A 17035-nucleotide genomic window follows, 5' to 3' on the forward strand; every position below is an offset into this window, starting at 1 on the left:
AGAACAATTCAAAGTCAAAGTAGCTTTATTGTCACTTCAACCAATAAAGTCAAAACAAGACTGGGACCAAGTTCTGGAAAAGTTTCACCCAGGGGCCGGTTAGGAAAACATCTCCACCCCGAAACCATCAACACACCATCCAACAAAATGCAGTGACTCATAGAGGAAAACATTTAGGATGCTTCCACCACCATGCTTCACTGGGTCACCAATGCTGCAGGTATCAAGAAGCCTTCATTATTATCTCCACACATACATTACAGCACAGAGGAATTCTTCTCTTCACATATCCCAGCTGAGGAAGGTGGGGTCAGAGTGCAGGGGCAGCTACAGTACCCCTGGAGCAGAGAGGGTTAAGGGCCTTGCTCAGTTGCCCAACAGTGGAGCTTGGTGGTGCTGGGGCAACCCTGATCCTCTGATCAACAACCCAGAGAATCAACCACTTGAACCACCGCTGCCCCGATCAGCAGACAGAACCATAGTTGCTGATCTTCTGCTTTCAGCCAGCAGAATACACTAACCTGCTTTATGGTAAATCCTGCTGTAAGTAAAATGAGGGAACCTCTTCTTACAACACATGGGCTCTGATGCCCTGGACACAGGAGTGGATACCATGCTGGCTAACAGACGGCACTTGCATAATGTGGATTCGACCCAAAAATGATTCAACAAGCCTGCTGTGTTTTTAATCACTCATTGCCTTTTGGAGCCTCCCACTCACTCTTTATAAATGTGTGTGTGTGTGTGTGTGTGTGTGTAAAAGAGAGAAAGAGAGTGAGAGAGGGGAACAGGTGAGGAGCAGTCATCAGGACAGATGTCAGATGGACACTGTGTCCCTCCTCCTCTCTCTCCCTGCAGTAACCTGTCCCTTAACCCTTTCCTCTCCCTCTGTATACCCAGCACTCTCATGCTGAATTTCCAACACCACATCAGGGTCGAGTTTCATTTCTTATGTGTCCTTTTTCTGAAACCGTAGACTAATATTTAAAAGTAGGATATTTGTGTACATATAACAGACATCTAGCACCTGGTTTATGAGCTGCTGCACACACCACATGGACACTGTTTACTGGAATTAAACACAGGACTTTAGCCGGAGTGAGGACATGAAACATAAAATATAACTCTGATGAAACAGTACAGCGAGGTTCGGTGACGCATAAGTGCAAACTCCAGTCGTATCTGACGGATAAACGGAACACAATTACCTCAAGGATGAGACGAAGCTAATTACACTGCATTAGGAAATACATTATTTTTTTTATCCTTTATAATTTGATTGGATTCAGAAAAATAAAACATGAACAAACACAGAGACATGAATATAGAGGATTGTTCTTATTGGATAATATTATTTTTCTCCATGTGTAAGCTGTTATGTGTATAAAAGACTTAAACACTGAAAAACATTGTCGGTGTGTCTTCTTTACTAAACTCCTTCCCATTTTGGACACTGTGGCCGAGTGACCCAGTTCATCAGTAGTCGCTCTGGATTACGATGTCCACCAAATAGATGAGCAAATGTCACTACACTTTCACTAACAGATAAAAATGAAAAATTTTAGTTGATGATATTAATTAATCACACACAATATGACATTACACTGCTTTTCCTGAAAAAGTTAGAGCAGTTAAATCTACACCCAGGTGGACAATTCATTTTTTTAATGATTAAAGTATCCAAGAAACTGACCAGTGCCTTTCCCCTCATTTCCCTTCTCTCTCTCTCACTCTCTTTCTCTCTCTATCTCCTGTAGTAGCGCATGTGACTCGGCCTCCTGCCCCGCGCCCCCCCACCCCCAGCATGTCAGATATCAGAAACTGGCCTCTCTTCCCCTCTGGTTTCTCTCACTGGCCCGTGTCCTCTCTCCGTCTCTTTCATTTAAAAAAAAAAAAAAAAGAGCGAGACCATTCTCATTAAAAGTTAACATGCGGTACGAAGGTCAGAGAAACAGGGGGATGGTGTGTGTTTGTACTGTGCATCCTGTCATATCCAGCTGACCTGAGCACATACACACACACACATACACACACCTATACCAGCTTTCTAGGGCTGATGGTTACATTGACTATCAGAGAGAAGAGGTGGAAAAAAAAAATCTAAAAGTAGAAGTGTGGCTAGACAAAACTCTCCTCTGGGGTTTAACTGGACTACATTATGGAGACAGATGGCAGGACACTGGTTGATGCAGCGGGGGTTTAAGTGTCCGCTTGGAGTTACGTGACCGTCAACCAACAGACGGAAAAAGTTACCCAAGGATATCATGGCCATGTTTTACAAAATAAAATCAGAAGCACGCAGGAACTGGGTCGGTGCAGTAACGGCTCTGCTGTGTCTATGCTGAAAACACACACACACACACACACACACACACACAATTATTGACCTAAGAAAAACCTGCTCCTGTTTATCAGTCTCTGTATTGAGGACACAGCTCTGTACATGACCCACACTACACTACAAAGACATGGACGATGACTAACAGGGTTACAGGTTAAAATGTTCACAGCATGAAACTGGTTCTGAACACCAGTTGAACACCAGTTGAACACCAGTCCCTCCAGAATTTCAGTTGTTTTTGTGATCATTTTGACTCAGAGTGCATGGATTTTTTGTTTATTTATTATGTTGGTATTGGTAAAACTCCCAGCAGTCTCAAACACATGTAAGAGACACGAGGAACGGTCCAATCGTGCGCCGTGGCGCTGTCACAACACTGTGAAAATCTCAGCAACTTAAAATATCTGGAATATCTTTCTACAGTCGAAATCTAATCAAATTGAATCGAATGATTTCCTTGTAGAAGATCTGAGATTATTAAACCTAGCTGCAGACATTTTTCCTCATTTCAAGCTTCCTGTACCATCAATAGATCATTTCGCTAACTATTTATTTCCAGGCCGAAGTGTATATGTGCAGAAATATTAAATATATTTAATAAGTGCAGAAATAGGCATAACAATCTTATGTTTGCTTTAATTTGTACTGGAATTGTAGGAAATAAGAGAAAATCTGATTATCCTGAAGATATTTTCACTTGCTGTCATTTTTTTGTGTATTGTTAAACAATGTGTAATTCCACACTTCAGGTAGACGTAGGAACAGGTTCTGAGCTCCGTGTGTCCCACTGTTACTGTACAGATAAATGCCGAGAGACGTCACGCTCGTCCAGGGCCTGAGCAGCTGCTGCTCCATTCACTGGAGGAACTGGACAGCAGAATGAGAATGACAGCTGGGAGTAACATGACTCAAACTAAAGAGCAAGTCCTGACCTCTGCTCTGCTTTCACACTCCTTATTTTAGTCCATGCAGTGTGATCCTGAAGAGGAGGCCACTATATACACAGCAGGTGAATAAAAAAAAACAGACGAGCGACCAGGACGATAAATCCAAACTCTAGTAAAAGCTCGTCTGCTCTGTCACGAGCTGTCATTAGTGCTCGGATTGCTCAAGGACGGCGATAGAGGGAGCAGAGGTCAGTCTGCCTGTAGGAAACGCTCTGGTAGTTTGCGTCATGTAGATTTGACTGTGAAAGTTCTTATCGGTACATCAGCACAGGCTGACAATCATCTTCTCACTCTCGTTTGTTGTTAACCAATAAAAATATGAATGAGCTAAATAGAGTTTCTGTGCCAAAACACGGTCATGGAACAAGTAGCTACACAAACACACACTCAGACACACCAAAAACTAAATACAGGTAAAAATGAGCTGAATGGCATCATTAGGAACAGTTCAGGAGGCTCATGAGAAAAAATACACAGAAACGGCAGAGTAATAAAACATTCTTGCTCCATAAGATGCACAAAAAGAGAATCCACAGTTCATAAAAATGTGCATATAAACCCTTCACCCAGAGCTGAGGCCAGAGCGGTTGTGCAAGCGGTTTTCGGTACATGCGTGTAGAGAGGCAGCCTGCTCCAGCATGCATGAGGGAGAAAGCCTTGTACTGCTTCCAATAGCAGGCAGTCTGGAGACGGCTTATATAACCGCTCGGAGACTGGCCGACGAACCCTGAACAGCCCGATGGGGCCGGAACGAGCCAGGACTGGCCGAGAGTCCGGTCTAGCCTTTGGCCATTTTAAGCTCGAACGAGACCAGAGCAAACGCCTGAAAAAGACAAATGAGGAGATCTTGGAATAGCCGTTAAAGCAGAACATGTGAGAGGATTACAGACCTGGCTGATGAACGTATTAATTTAATGAATAAATCACGATCAGAACACCACAATGCCATGAGCACTACGGAGTGACGAGGAAATAAAACGTCATGATGAATGTAGTCACGTGGTGGCCATATTGACATGAACACACCGACTAAGTGACTGCTGATTCGAGGACATGAGATACACAGTCTAATAAAAATCAGTGTTTACACTCGTCTTCACAAGCAGAGCAACATGAAAACAGACCACATGTCAACAATATGGCTACGGTGACCACTTGTTACACCCATGATGAGCAGAAAAGCATCAACACGTCACGAGAGCACACTTTACTACAATTAGACAAGACAACATGAACAAAAACTGGACTGGAAGATGGCCTTGTCTGAACACGCAGCAGAAATCTTATTTCTCTAGTTTCAGTTGCTTTAATTAACTGGACACACACACTGAGTGAGAGAGAGAGAGAGAGAGAGAGAGAGAGTTCTGGACCGACTCAACACCAAATGTAGCAGTACTGTGATAAGTAAGATCTGGTTGCTACGCAACTAACAGCACACACACTACCCAGCTCCACACTCCTCTGCTCTATTTGCTTCTCTTGCTGGTTCTCTCTCTCTCTCTCTCTCTCAACAAGACATTATATCTGGAGGGGCAGTGTAAGGAGACAGGAGAGCTGAACTCCTCTGTCTGAAGTGTGGAGCAGCTGAATGGCTGAGTGAGATTCTGGATGGATTTTTCAGGGTAGCACAGATCCCTGTCAGGGCAGAGGGTCAGGAGGGATAATGAGCGGTGACTCTGAGGCTCATCAACTCCGGGGCTTTGGCCACGATCACAACATCTACTGAGGATCACAATTACTATGTGTACATAATACACTCATAACACGAGACATTAAAATAATGAAAGTTACATTAAGAGGATTAGGGTGTCGTAGCAGACCAGTAGAGTGTACACTGCCCTTTCTTTCAGATATTACAGACAGAACCAGGCCTATTCCTCAGAAAATACATGCATTATACTGCAAGACATCATCAAATATTGAAACTTCGAAAGCATGATGGAATAAATAGACTTTATAATCTCTCACACTGAGGAGTAAATATTTCTTCATATTAGACTTGGCAACTGATCTGCACAGTGACAGTCAGTGGGATGTTTGTGTTGCGTTCTGGTAACATCTGCTCTGTAAGAGGCGCGGGTGGAATAACATCTCTGCTTCCAGAGTTTAGAGATTTTTTTTTTTTAATTACAGTAATGCGACATTGAACTGCAGACATTCCAGCTCTTTTTTTATATCCTGAATTAGCAGGTAGGAAATCCATTTTCTCAAGGTTACGCCCCTCCGTCCGTCACATCTGTCCATCGCTGTTTACATACTGGCTTTTCTGCTGGAATGTAAGCTAACATACCTTATGCTAAGGACTTTGTGTTGTTATTTATCCTGAGGCTACAGACTGAGAGAAAGTGGATGGTTCACATTCAAGTGATTGTGTTTGGAAGAGCTGCAGCAGAACTGACACATGGACACACTGCTCACATCACTGCAGAAAAAACACACACACTCAAACACTGAGGACACAAAGGACAGGCGACTGACCGCTATTTAATATTAAATAAAGGACTCAAACATACCACTTTCAACATGAACATCACAATGGAACAGGAGCCAATAAATCCATCCATCCATCTGTCCATTCATCCATCCATCTATCTATCCATACCTCCATCCATTTATCTACCATACCTCCATCCATCCATCAATCTACCATACCTCCATCCATCCATCAATCTACCATACCTCCATCCATCCATCCATACCTCCATCCATCCATCCATCCATCCATCCATCCATCCATCCATCCATCCATACCTCCATCCATCCATCCATCCATCTATCCATACCTCCATCCATCCATCCATCCATCCATCTATCCATACCTCCATCCATCCATACCTCCATCCATCCATCCATCTATCCATACCTCCATCCATCCATACCTCCATCTATCTATCTATCTATCTATCTATCTATCTATCTATCTATCCATCCATCCATCCATCCATAGCTCCATCCATCCATCCATCCATCACATGCAAACCACTGAGCCAAGAACCACTGAGCACTAAACAAGATAAACAGTTTATTAATAACTAACCAGTGATTACACTTGTGATAGCAACCGCTTTGTTAAACTGGTTTATTCTGTGGCTTCACTTTAGCTCAGCAAATTCCCACACAGCAAGTAAGGATTTATTTCACAAACATTATTTAGATTCTTCCAATACTTTCTTCTTAGAGCTTTCTCTGACTGAACACAGGCCTGTGGTGACTTTGGTGCTTGGGCCCCTGAATATAATAAATTCCATCAGTGCAACATAACCAAAAAACCCTGAGCTCATCTTGAGAACCTCTGCTCACTGAGTCCTGAATGGAACTGTGCTTTATGATGAAGATGTATTGGACAGTTCTATAAAACATGATATGTCTCATGAGATATACAGAATCGAGGTAAGAAACATCAAAAGTGTAGCACTGAATTCCTCAACGTCCACAACAAAGGGAAGAACGTAAAATAAAAATATGTTTGGCTTTTAAAGTGAAAGTAAATGTTCAAAGAGCAGGATTAAAACTTAACTTTAGTAGCTGATTAATTGTGTCCTAATTTATATTCCTGACCTTGCAGTGACCACGACCCGGTTCGGATCAAATACACAATCTACAAAACCGGTTCATCTGCTGGTCATGATGATAACACCGTCTAAGGTTCCTCGGCTCGCTCCAGAGATATCGCATTCTTACCGAGAATTACAGAAGGCCGCACGGAGGGACAGATGGCAGAATTCTTTCTGAGCAAGAACGTGTATCTGACCCAACGGCAACGGAGCTATCGGAGACGAGCTATCTCCATGATGTTGATCCGGTTCGGATCGAATCTAATCTAATCAGTTCATCAGCTAGTTACTATCAGAATTTAATAGATATGGATGTACAGAACACTCGTATCACTCAATCAGCACTAAGTAGAGAAGATACTGATCAGGAATCTGTATCAGGAGGATTAAATAAAAAACATGGATCAGAAATCAGAAAAAAAATCTGATCTGATCCTGTAGGAAATGAAAAAACAGGAATATGATGTGGAAGTTCTTTATTTATTTAGACTGGAACTGGAGATATTCCCAAATACACATGACTGTAACTGTAACTGGTGTTATTATAATGATATTAGAATGTTTTTTATTGTTGTGGCTTTTTTTAACCTGATTATAATATAAACACAGACGAGTTTCCAGGCTCGAGGTTTCAGTGAAGAAAACACAGCGTTGTGTCACTTAATGCTGCAGATCAGTATAGCTGATATCCTGAGCTCTGAATAGACACGCTGAAAACTCACCACAGGGCACACACACACACACACACACACACACACACACGAATCAAACCTCATCCCTGAACATGCATGGTGGATGTGCTAGCCACTAATCCAGCATGCACCACATCATATCTGGATCTAAACTGATGTCCACTGTTTATAAATGTTCTTCTACAGGACTTTGAGGGACTGAAAGGTTTTCTGTTCTCAGGTCAGTGAAGCGGTCAGTGAATCGTGTTGACATTCCTGTAGATGAGACATGATTATGGTTTTAAAAAATGCATTAAAAAGTTTGTATGTGTGTTAGTATGTATGTGTTAGTATGTGTGTGTGTATGCGTTTGTGTGTGTTAGTGTATGTGTGTTAGTATGTGAGTGTGTGTGTGTGTGTGTGTGTTAGTATGTGTGTGTGTGTGTGTGTGTGTGTGTGTCCTGCAGTAACTCCAGACACTGGTGTGATTATCAGTCCCCTGCACTGTTGCTGGAGGAAAATCTGCCTGTCACTAAAGGCAGCAGGACTCCCTGACTGGCTGGGCTTCAGCCGCTGCAGTCCAATCACTGAGGACCGGCTTACACACACTCCACTCACTTCCCCAGTGTGGCTCAATCTGCTTTTTAAATCACTCATGCAGGGAGAGACCAAATAAACATGTGTGTGTGTGTGTTTGTGTGTGAGAGAGACTGACAGAAAGAGAGTGACCCTCCTCCTCCCCTCATCACATTAGTGTAGTATGTAAGGACAAGATGCACTCTCTCTCTCTCTCGTATGTTCAGTATAATGCGTAGTGACATCAGTGAAGAAATGAGATGTTCATGTCACTCAGATGATCCTCAGGGAGAAACAGCCTCATGCTCCCTCATGAAACCCCCACCTGTAACAGGTTGTGTAAGGTTGTGAATATCAGTGTCCTCTTTTTCTGATCCTGTCATAATGTCTCACGTCTGTGTCTCTGAGCCTCTGCATCTCGCTCGCTGGCTACAGAGAGTGTAATAAACAACACTGGAGGCCCAGAGACAATTTTATCCTTGTTTTCAAAAACAAAAGCATGCAGTTTTTACGCTTCTGAAGAAACTGTGTGTCGATTGTCCAGAACGTTCACATCTATCACACAAACGTACAGACTTTCTTCTCCTGAAGCTGCTTATGTACATACAACGTTAATGAAGAAAACTCCTGACACAAGCGTTTAGATGAGGTTAAACAGGCAGCCATGATGGCTAGCTACAGCAGGTCGTAGCTGTGTAACTCTAATAAAGAGCTGCTCCGGGACTCCCGAGTGGCACCACGGAAAAGCTGATCAACATGGCTGCTCACTGCATCAACTGTACACAAAGCAGCAGTTGTTAAATCTAACTCGTTAAACATCCAGTACTCAGTTCTGAGGAGAGAAAAATAATGCGCTCATCACAGCAGATAAAAGGAAATGTACGTGTTTCCCCTTCCCCCCCACTTTGTAGCGTATATTCTGAAAATATACTAATTATATTCCCAAAAGTCTCAGTGTGCACAAGAGCACATCAACTGACATGATCCTGAGAGATCAGTTCAGGACAAATCCCCAACAGAGCGCACTTCCTCTGAGTCTGAACCACAAACAACAATAACATCATCAGGCAAGACGGCCGGAGGGGGAGAGGGAGAGGGGGAGAGAGAGGGAGAGAGAGAGAGAGAGAGAGGGGGAGAGAGAGAGAGAGAGAGAGAGAGGGGGGGAGAGGGAGAGGGAGGAGTGGCTAAATTAGAGCACCTGTAAACAAAGGCATTGTTTTAAATCCTGTGCTCTAACGTAGCCACTCCTCTGTCTGTCTGTCTGTCTGTCTGTCTGTCTGTCTGTCTCTCTGTCTGTCTCTCTGTCTGTCTCACACACTCACACAGAGCTAGAGATGGAGCATTACTCTGAAGCAGTGGGTGTCAGAACACAAAAGAGAAAGTGTATTGTTTGCACAGGAGAAGTGAGCTGAGTATAAAATCACAGAGAGCACTCCAACACACTCTCACACACACTAATACACTCACACACACACTAATACACTCACACACACACTAATACACTCTCTCACACACACTAATACACTCACACACACACTAATACACTCACACACACACTAATACACTCTCACACGCACACTAATACACTCACACACACTAATACACTCACACACACACTAATACACTCTCACACACACTAATACACTCACACACACACTAATACACTCTCTCACACACACACACACACACTAATACACTCTCTCACACACACACTAATACACTCTCACACACACACACTAATACACTCTCACACACACACACTAATACACTCTCTCACACACACACTAATACACTCTCACACACACACACTAATACACTCTCACACACACACACTAATACACTCACACACACACTAATACACTCACACACACACACACACTAATACACTCACACACACACACACACACACACACACTAATACACTCTCACACACACACAAATACACTCTCACACACACACAAATACACTCTCTCACACACACACACACACACTAATACACTCACACTAACACACACTCACACTGTCATGACTCTGATTGGTCAGAAAGCTGATTATTTTGTTATAATCACACATTCCGGAGCTTTCTGTTTCTGTTTCTCTTTCTAGCTTTCTGTATATTTGCGTATGTTACTGAACAGTTACTATAGTTACAGTTGCTATAGTAACAACGTGTGATTGGACGGTGTTTGCTTTACGGTGTTTTCTTTGCATTAAAAAATGTAATTGTTGTTACTGTGACTCTACACGATCTCATTATTTAGTCTTATTATTTATCAAGTGAAAAGAATCCGACTCTGAGGCTGATGGAGCGTGTGTGTATAGCTGTTATAATGTAAGTATAATGTCTGTGTTTTGACCTGTGACGTGACTCCGCGACGTACCACCACACCATGACCGATACCTCACACTACAGTTAAGACTGAAAAGCCAATTTTCAACAGTAATGCTACAGCAACAAAGTGACCAGGGATCACTGGAGCTGGCAACTTCCTCCGTGTCCGGCGGTGGGACAAAGCTGAGAAGTTTAGGGAAATATTTCGTGACTTGTTGCAGTGATTTGTTCCCAGTGGGAGTGAAGACCATAGAGAAGAGAAGATCCAGAAGATCACATACTGCTTCTCATATGATAGGACACATGTACACATCGGTGACTGTTATAAACAAACACCAAACCTTCCTCAGGAGCGTTCCAAGGAGAGCAGAACCACTGATAAACATTATTGCTATGGCAACCAGTAGTAGGAACACCCACCTTGTGGTCACTTCACAGCTCAGTGATTGGAGACCGGCAGCATTAAAATGGCTGTGTGTGTGAAGGTAGCGAAACACCCGTGTGAGAGACGGAGGCCGAGCCCGGGACTCTTATCTCTCAGCAGAGCAGTACAAAGCTCAAAGTTACTACAGTGCACTGGACTGAGCCCAGACATCAGAGAGCCATTAAGGAAGTGGGTGTGTCTGACTGGAGCTCAGTGAAAGAACTGGAAAGGGCGCATTCTCCCGCTCTGTCTCACTCACACCAACACACCACGTGTCATCATGCTGAGGACAGATTAAGATTTCACACACAGGAAGATATGGATATAACTGGAGGTCATTCAACTCTGAGGTGATAGATGTTTGTCTCTCTGCTGAGAGTTATCTTTTTTTAACTAAATGACAACATTAGGCTATTTTTAGTCTACTGTAAGAGCTTTAAGGAAGAAAAGCTCCTCTATAAAAGCTTAAGGAAAGAGATAAAGAATTTTGAATTTCAATAAACATGGCTTCAAAAAAATGGGTTCTAATTTCCAGACATGACGAACCAATGAAGATTAACATTTTTAACAAGAAAATAACATTAAATAACATGACCTGTATACATTCTAGCACCACAGGGGGTCTCAAATCTCATTGGGTAGCATGTGTACATTATTTCTGTGTAGCAGCACAGATCAGACTTCAGTCCTGACCGTAGCATCAACACTGTAACTTAACACATTTGTTCTAATGTTAATGTTTCTATAGTGACCGCACATACACATGGACTTCAACAGGGGACTCTAAGATTGGAATGCACTGATGACCAATACACACAACGTGGATTATTTTGGTACTGCGGGTCTGCTGTGCTCCTCCATACTTATTTAATGCAACACAATTTTCTGCAATTCATGGATGGAAATAATCACACGATTTCCATCTGACTGCCCCAGCAATGCACAAATAAACAAAAAGAAACAGTACATCTTTATCCTCTGCTATACTGTGTGTGTGTAGCTAGGATTCACTGCTCATGTAAGCTCGTAATGGAAGCCAGAAATCACTGATCATCTCTGTATTAGATTCAGTGTTTATGGAGCTCTGAGGTCCATCAGATCGCAGAGAATAAGCAGGAGTGTGTGTGTGTGTGTGTGTGTGTGTGTGTGTGTGTGTGTGTGTGTGTGTGTGTGTGTGTGTGTGTGAGAGAGAGAGAGAGAGAGAGAGGGAGGGAGTGGGGGAAGAGACAGAAGGTTCTGGGGTGGAATCCTGCGAGCACTGGGGTATTTTCGACTCCAGATTGCAATCTGTGATCAGGTGTTAGTGGAAGATGAACAGGACGAGTGAGAGTCAGACTTATTAAATCAGTGACCGGCTGCTGGGAGATGGTCTGATTATTTACGAAGTGTTTTATTCCTCTTACACTACTGCAGTTTGTAAAGGTACAAAGAGATGAGAAAGAGCACACAAATACTTGAGGATGAGCTGTTATTGTAGGAATGTAAGATATTACCCAAGTGCATTAATATCATTTAGATTCTAGTTGGAGTTACTCTCAGAGCTGCTTTTATAAACAATGAACACCTACTGACCAGTCAGATTAGACAATTCACCATTGCTCTGATATAAAGAAAAAGAATGTGTGTGTGTGTGTGTGTGTGTGTGTGTGTGTGTGTGTGAGTGAGAGAGAGAGAGAGAGCGCGAGAGAGAGAGAAATAAATGCATGTTTTTTCCCCCTCTCTGCTCTAATGTGACTCGCATTAGCCCTCGTGAGAAGTCTGGAGCAGCTCTCATGCTCTCAGCTCCTGCCAAGCGGCCAGGGGATTTCCACACAGCCGAATAAAGCCATCTGTACACTGATGAGTTCACTGCTGATGAACCCAGGCTTCACCATATACACTTCATACCTGTGTGTTTGGGAAATCTTACTTATGTCCACACAATGGCACATTCCTCACATATACAATAATAATAAAGGAATAAGCTTGCTGCTCTACACTTCCTCTTACCCATGTGTAATATGATCTGCTGGAACTGACTGGATCTGAATTGCTAAAAAAACAGAATGGGGTGGTGGGGGGTGGAGAGGGAGAGAGGGGGAGAGAAAGACAGAAAGACAGAGAGACAGAGAGAGAGAGCATAGAAGAAGCCACTAACCCAAATATCCAGCAGAAAGGGTGTACTGATGATGAACAGTTAGGATTTTCACTGGGTTTAATTGTATAATCATAAATCTGATAGAATAATAAAGGAATAGTGCAGGGCTGCTTTATATTAACTCAAAGCGTAACTTTAGTATTAAACAGATACAGCAAGCGAAGCAACAATCAGAAGCTGATTATTATTACTGAATATACTCAATAATAAATTGTTTATTAGAGAAAAGGGATGTAATATTTTTACACAATGTTTAAATGTTTAGTAGGTTTGATGTGATTTCCCGTAAACAACAGCATAACCACACCTTTAACAAATGGGGGAATGAGCCAATTGGTGGGGGTAAGAGGCATGGGGGGGCGCTTAGATTCTCTACTGTAGGTAATAAAGGCCCATTGCATGCTCACACACAATATATTATATTATATTATATATATATATATATATATATATATATATATATATATATATATATATATATATATATATATATATATATTTACATATATATATATAATATATATATATATATATATATATATATATATATATATATATATATATATATATATTTACAATGCAAGACCTTTACATTTTGGACTTAAATAACTAGAGTAAGTGTGTGCTACAGCAGAGCTGGTTCATTATATCTCAGATTAGCTCATCATCATGCTGGAACAGGGCTGCACCTCTTCAGTCTTGTGAAAGGAACAACTGGATACAACTGGGTACAAAAAGGATCACATGTGAATGTAATGGTCAGGTAGCTACATCTGTCCATCCATCCATCCATCTATAAAATTCATCCCTCCATCCATCTATCCACTTTCTGTAGCACGGATCCTGGAGTCCATCCCAGAAGACTCAGGGCACACAGCAGAGGACACCCTGATTGAGGAGCCAACCAACTGCATGGCTCAAACATACACACACACACACACACACACACACACCGGGCTGACTGCACATGTAGTAACGCCACACGTAAATTACAGCACAGTGGAATTCTTTTCTTCACATATCCCAGCTTAGGGATACAGCGCCCCTGGAGCAGAGCCTGCTAACACTAGGCCGTGTGGTGTATAAATACTGAGGCAATTTCATGAAGGAGGGAAACAAAATTTGTTGCCCAAAATATATTTTATATATATATATTTTATATATATATATATATATATATATATATATATATATATATATATATATATATATATATATATATATATATATATATATATATATATCTTTTGGCTGCTCCCTACATGTATGAGGGGTTGCCACAGCAGACCAACCGGTTCACACAACAACTTGGACAAGGTTTTACACTGGATGCCCTTCCTGACGCAACCCTCACATTTTATCTGGGCTTAGGACCCAGTGACTGGGGTTTGGGCACTGGCTGGGAATCAAACCCAGGCCTTCCACATGGTAGGTGAGAAACCTACCACTGAGCCACCAGCGCCCCAGTCTAATATATATATATAATATTTGTGTCAGTGTCATATTATGATGTCATTATATCACAATACTCATATCATGGTTAGTGGGGAAACACTGTTTTGTGGGACAGTTCAGCTTGAACACATCTAAGGTACATCACCCTGCTATTACTGCTCAAAGAAAGCTACGTGATCACATTTCACCATAAAATAGAAATATCTTACTGATAATAGACAGATTACTGAAATACAACTCATGATGTTATTTGACGTTAGCTGCACTGTTCTGCACTGCATTCGACTGAAATGACGTGATGCCAGAATACAGGACCAGTGAGTAGTGTAGACTGGATTCAGGACTCTGTAACATGAATAATGACCTGTGAACCTTGTACACCTTATAATACTGAGTGTAGCGACAGACAGGTTTGTGTTTAGTGAACACAGTTATTTTAGCTTCGCTGCATCAGTCATGCTAATCTGACCTCAACGTGAACCTTTGTGCTACAGCACAAAGTGCATTAACAGACACAACAAAAGACTCACAAACAGCACAAAGCCCCAGAAACCTTCACTACAATGACATCGTCTAACCTTTCGCACAGAAACACGTACAAGATCCTAACAATCGCACGCTAACCGCTCCGAAGATCGGCTCGTGTATCGTTAGCCGACTGAATTCCTGAATGTTCCTGAAACGCCTCATCAGGTTTTAATTGTGGGTCTATTTAAAATCTTCATATAGATCTTGTTTATGGTGGTTACATTTATGTCCAGCGATGAATTGTGTGAAGGCAGATGTGGGCTTGTCTAATATCAGCGCTTAAAAGTGCCGTCCAATTTATCACTGCTGTTTCCCCCTGTCTCAGCAGTCTGGAGTTTTAATGGGAGGTAAACGCAGGACGTGTTTGTGTGTGTGTGTGTGTGTGTGTGTGTGTGTGTGTGTGTGGTCATAAAGCAGAGTGACAAGGACCAGCACCTGCACAGCAGAGATAAGTCTGTTTGTGCTGAGCCTTGGCCAGCACGGCCGACTCGGTGATTCACTCCACCGTGTCTGTGTGTGTTTGGAGGAAAAGGTGCAAAGTTCTACCTCGCACTCGGACTCTGTCTGATTCTAAACGCGACAAAAACAGGATGTGAAAACCCCAATTAGCTTTAACCGCAGTAGCACCATGAAAGAAGGTATTGGCCCAAAAATCACGAGAGTACATCAGAGGAACCCCATCAGCGAGGACATGTGACCCTGTTCACCACTGCTAATGGATTTCTCAGCATTATGGATCCCCTTGCTCACATTACTGACTCTAATTGTGGCCGATAAGGGCTGGGGATTGATTGCTGCGTTTTTTTCCCTTCTAGCATTATGCTGAGCATAAATAAGCGACATGCATGAGAGAACATGAGAGAGAGAAAGAGAGAGAGATGAGTTCATGAAAATGAACATGGTGCTAACATGACCGAGAAATAAAAACAGCTTAAACAGCAGCATGAAGACTGTCCTGTGTTCGTTTCCTCAGGAGCGTGACTTGCGTACATGCTGAAATCACCGCCTGACCATTCTGGATTCGGCTTTGGATTTGACAAACGATCAGAGTTCCAGGACTCGAACGAGGCAAGCTGCCAAGAATAGAAGACTAAATTATGACCGTGTTTCATCCTGACGACGAGCAGACAAAATACGCCGTTAGCGAACAATCTAAAAGTAGGCTGTTAAGAAGGAAATGGCGCAGACGCCTTGCGGGAACCTTAACTAACCACGACAGGGATGTGGAACAAGCAAACCAATGCTGAGATATATTAAGTCTGATTTTTAGCTTTAGAAAGAAATAGATTAGAAGCGACTAAGAAGAAGATGAAGACGGAGACAGACGGAGATAGACGGACAGCGGAGGGAGAGAGAGGGTAAAAAAAATCTCACGGATCCAATTAAATACTTTTTGTTCAACCTCCAGAGCCTCATCGTTCCCAAAAGGCAGCGGTGATGAGACAGCTGCTGCCGCTGGTGCCATTAAAAGACGTACAGCAGGAGACATAAAAGAAAGCCGCCGCATGGCCTCGCTGACTCGTGTCTCGAGCGCACTGGCATTTTACAAATAACAATGAACGTAATTAAAAGGCAACACCTTCGCACACATAATGCTTATTGTGCTTCCTTTTTTTGTGAGTCGAGGAGAACGAGAGCTGCGTGCTGAATGCTGCTTTTTTCCTGCCACCCGAGCCTGGTTACTATGCTGGAAGTGCGGTATCCAGGCAGGCGTGCAGGCATCTGAACGGCACGTGCGGCATACCAATGATGAGCTGGTCACCCCAGAGGAGGGAGCAGACGGCCTGGCCTCTCCATTACAATACGAGAGAGAGAGAGAGAGAGAGAGAGAGAAAGAGAGAGAGAGAGAGAGAAAGAGAGAAAGAGAGAGAGAGAGAGAGAGAGAGAGAGAGAGAGAGAGAGGGGGGCACACGGGGAAGTGAAGAGGGAAAAAAAACTCTATTCAGAAGAAGGTGCATGTAAATGGGGACATTAGAGAGGGAAGAGAAATAAATGCATTATTAGCAAAAGTGTGAGGAAAACCCAGAGTCCTCCTGGGCAGTGGATCCTTCAGGACCATGAGATTTACAC

At 42.6% G+C, this 17035-nt stretch overlaps 1 protein-coding gene across 3 annotated transcripts in view; it reads right to left on the reverse strand.

Moving 5' to 3' along the window:
* Positions 1–17035, reverse strand: part of jmjd1cb (jumonji domain containing 1Cb) — a 115871-nt gene that overhangs the window by 69656 nt on the left and 29180 nt on the right. The gene's annotated exons all lie outside the window — the stretch shown is intronic.

This window comes from Hemibagrus wyckioides, linkage group LG13 (assembly GCF_019097595.1).
Source record: "Hemibagrus wyckioides isolate EC202008001 linkage group LG13, SWU_Hwy_1.0, whole genome shotgun sequence".
Taxonomy (NCBI): domain Eukaryota; kingdom Metazoa; phylum Chordata; class Actinopteri; order Siluriformes; family Bagridae; genus Hemibagrus; species Hemibagrus wyckioides.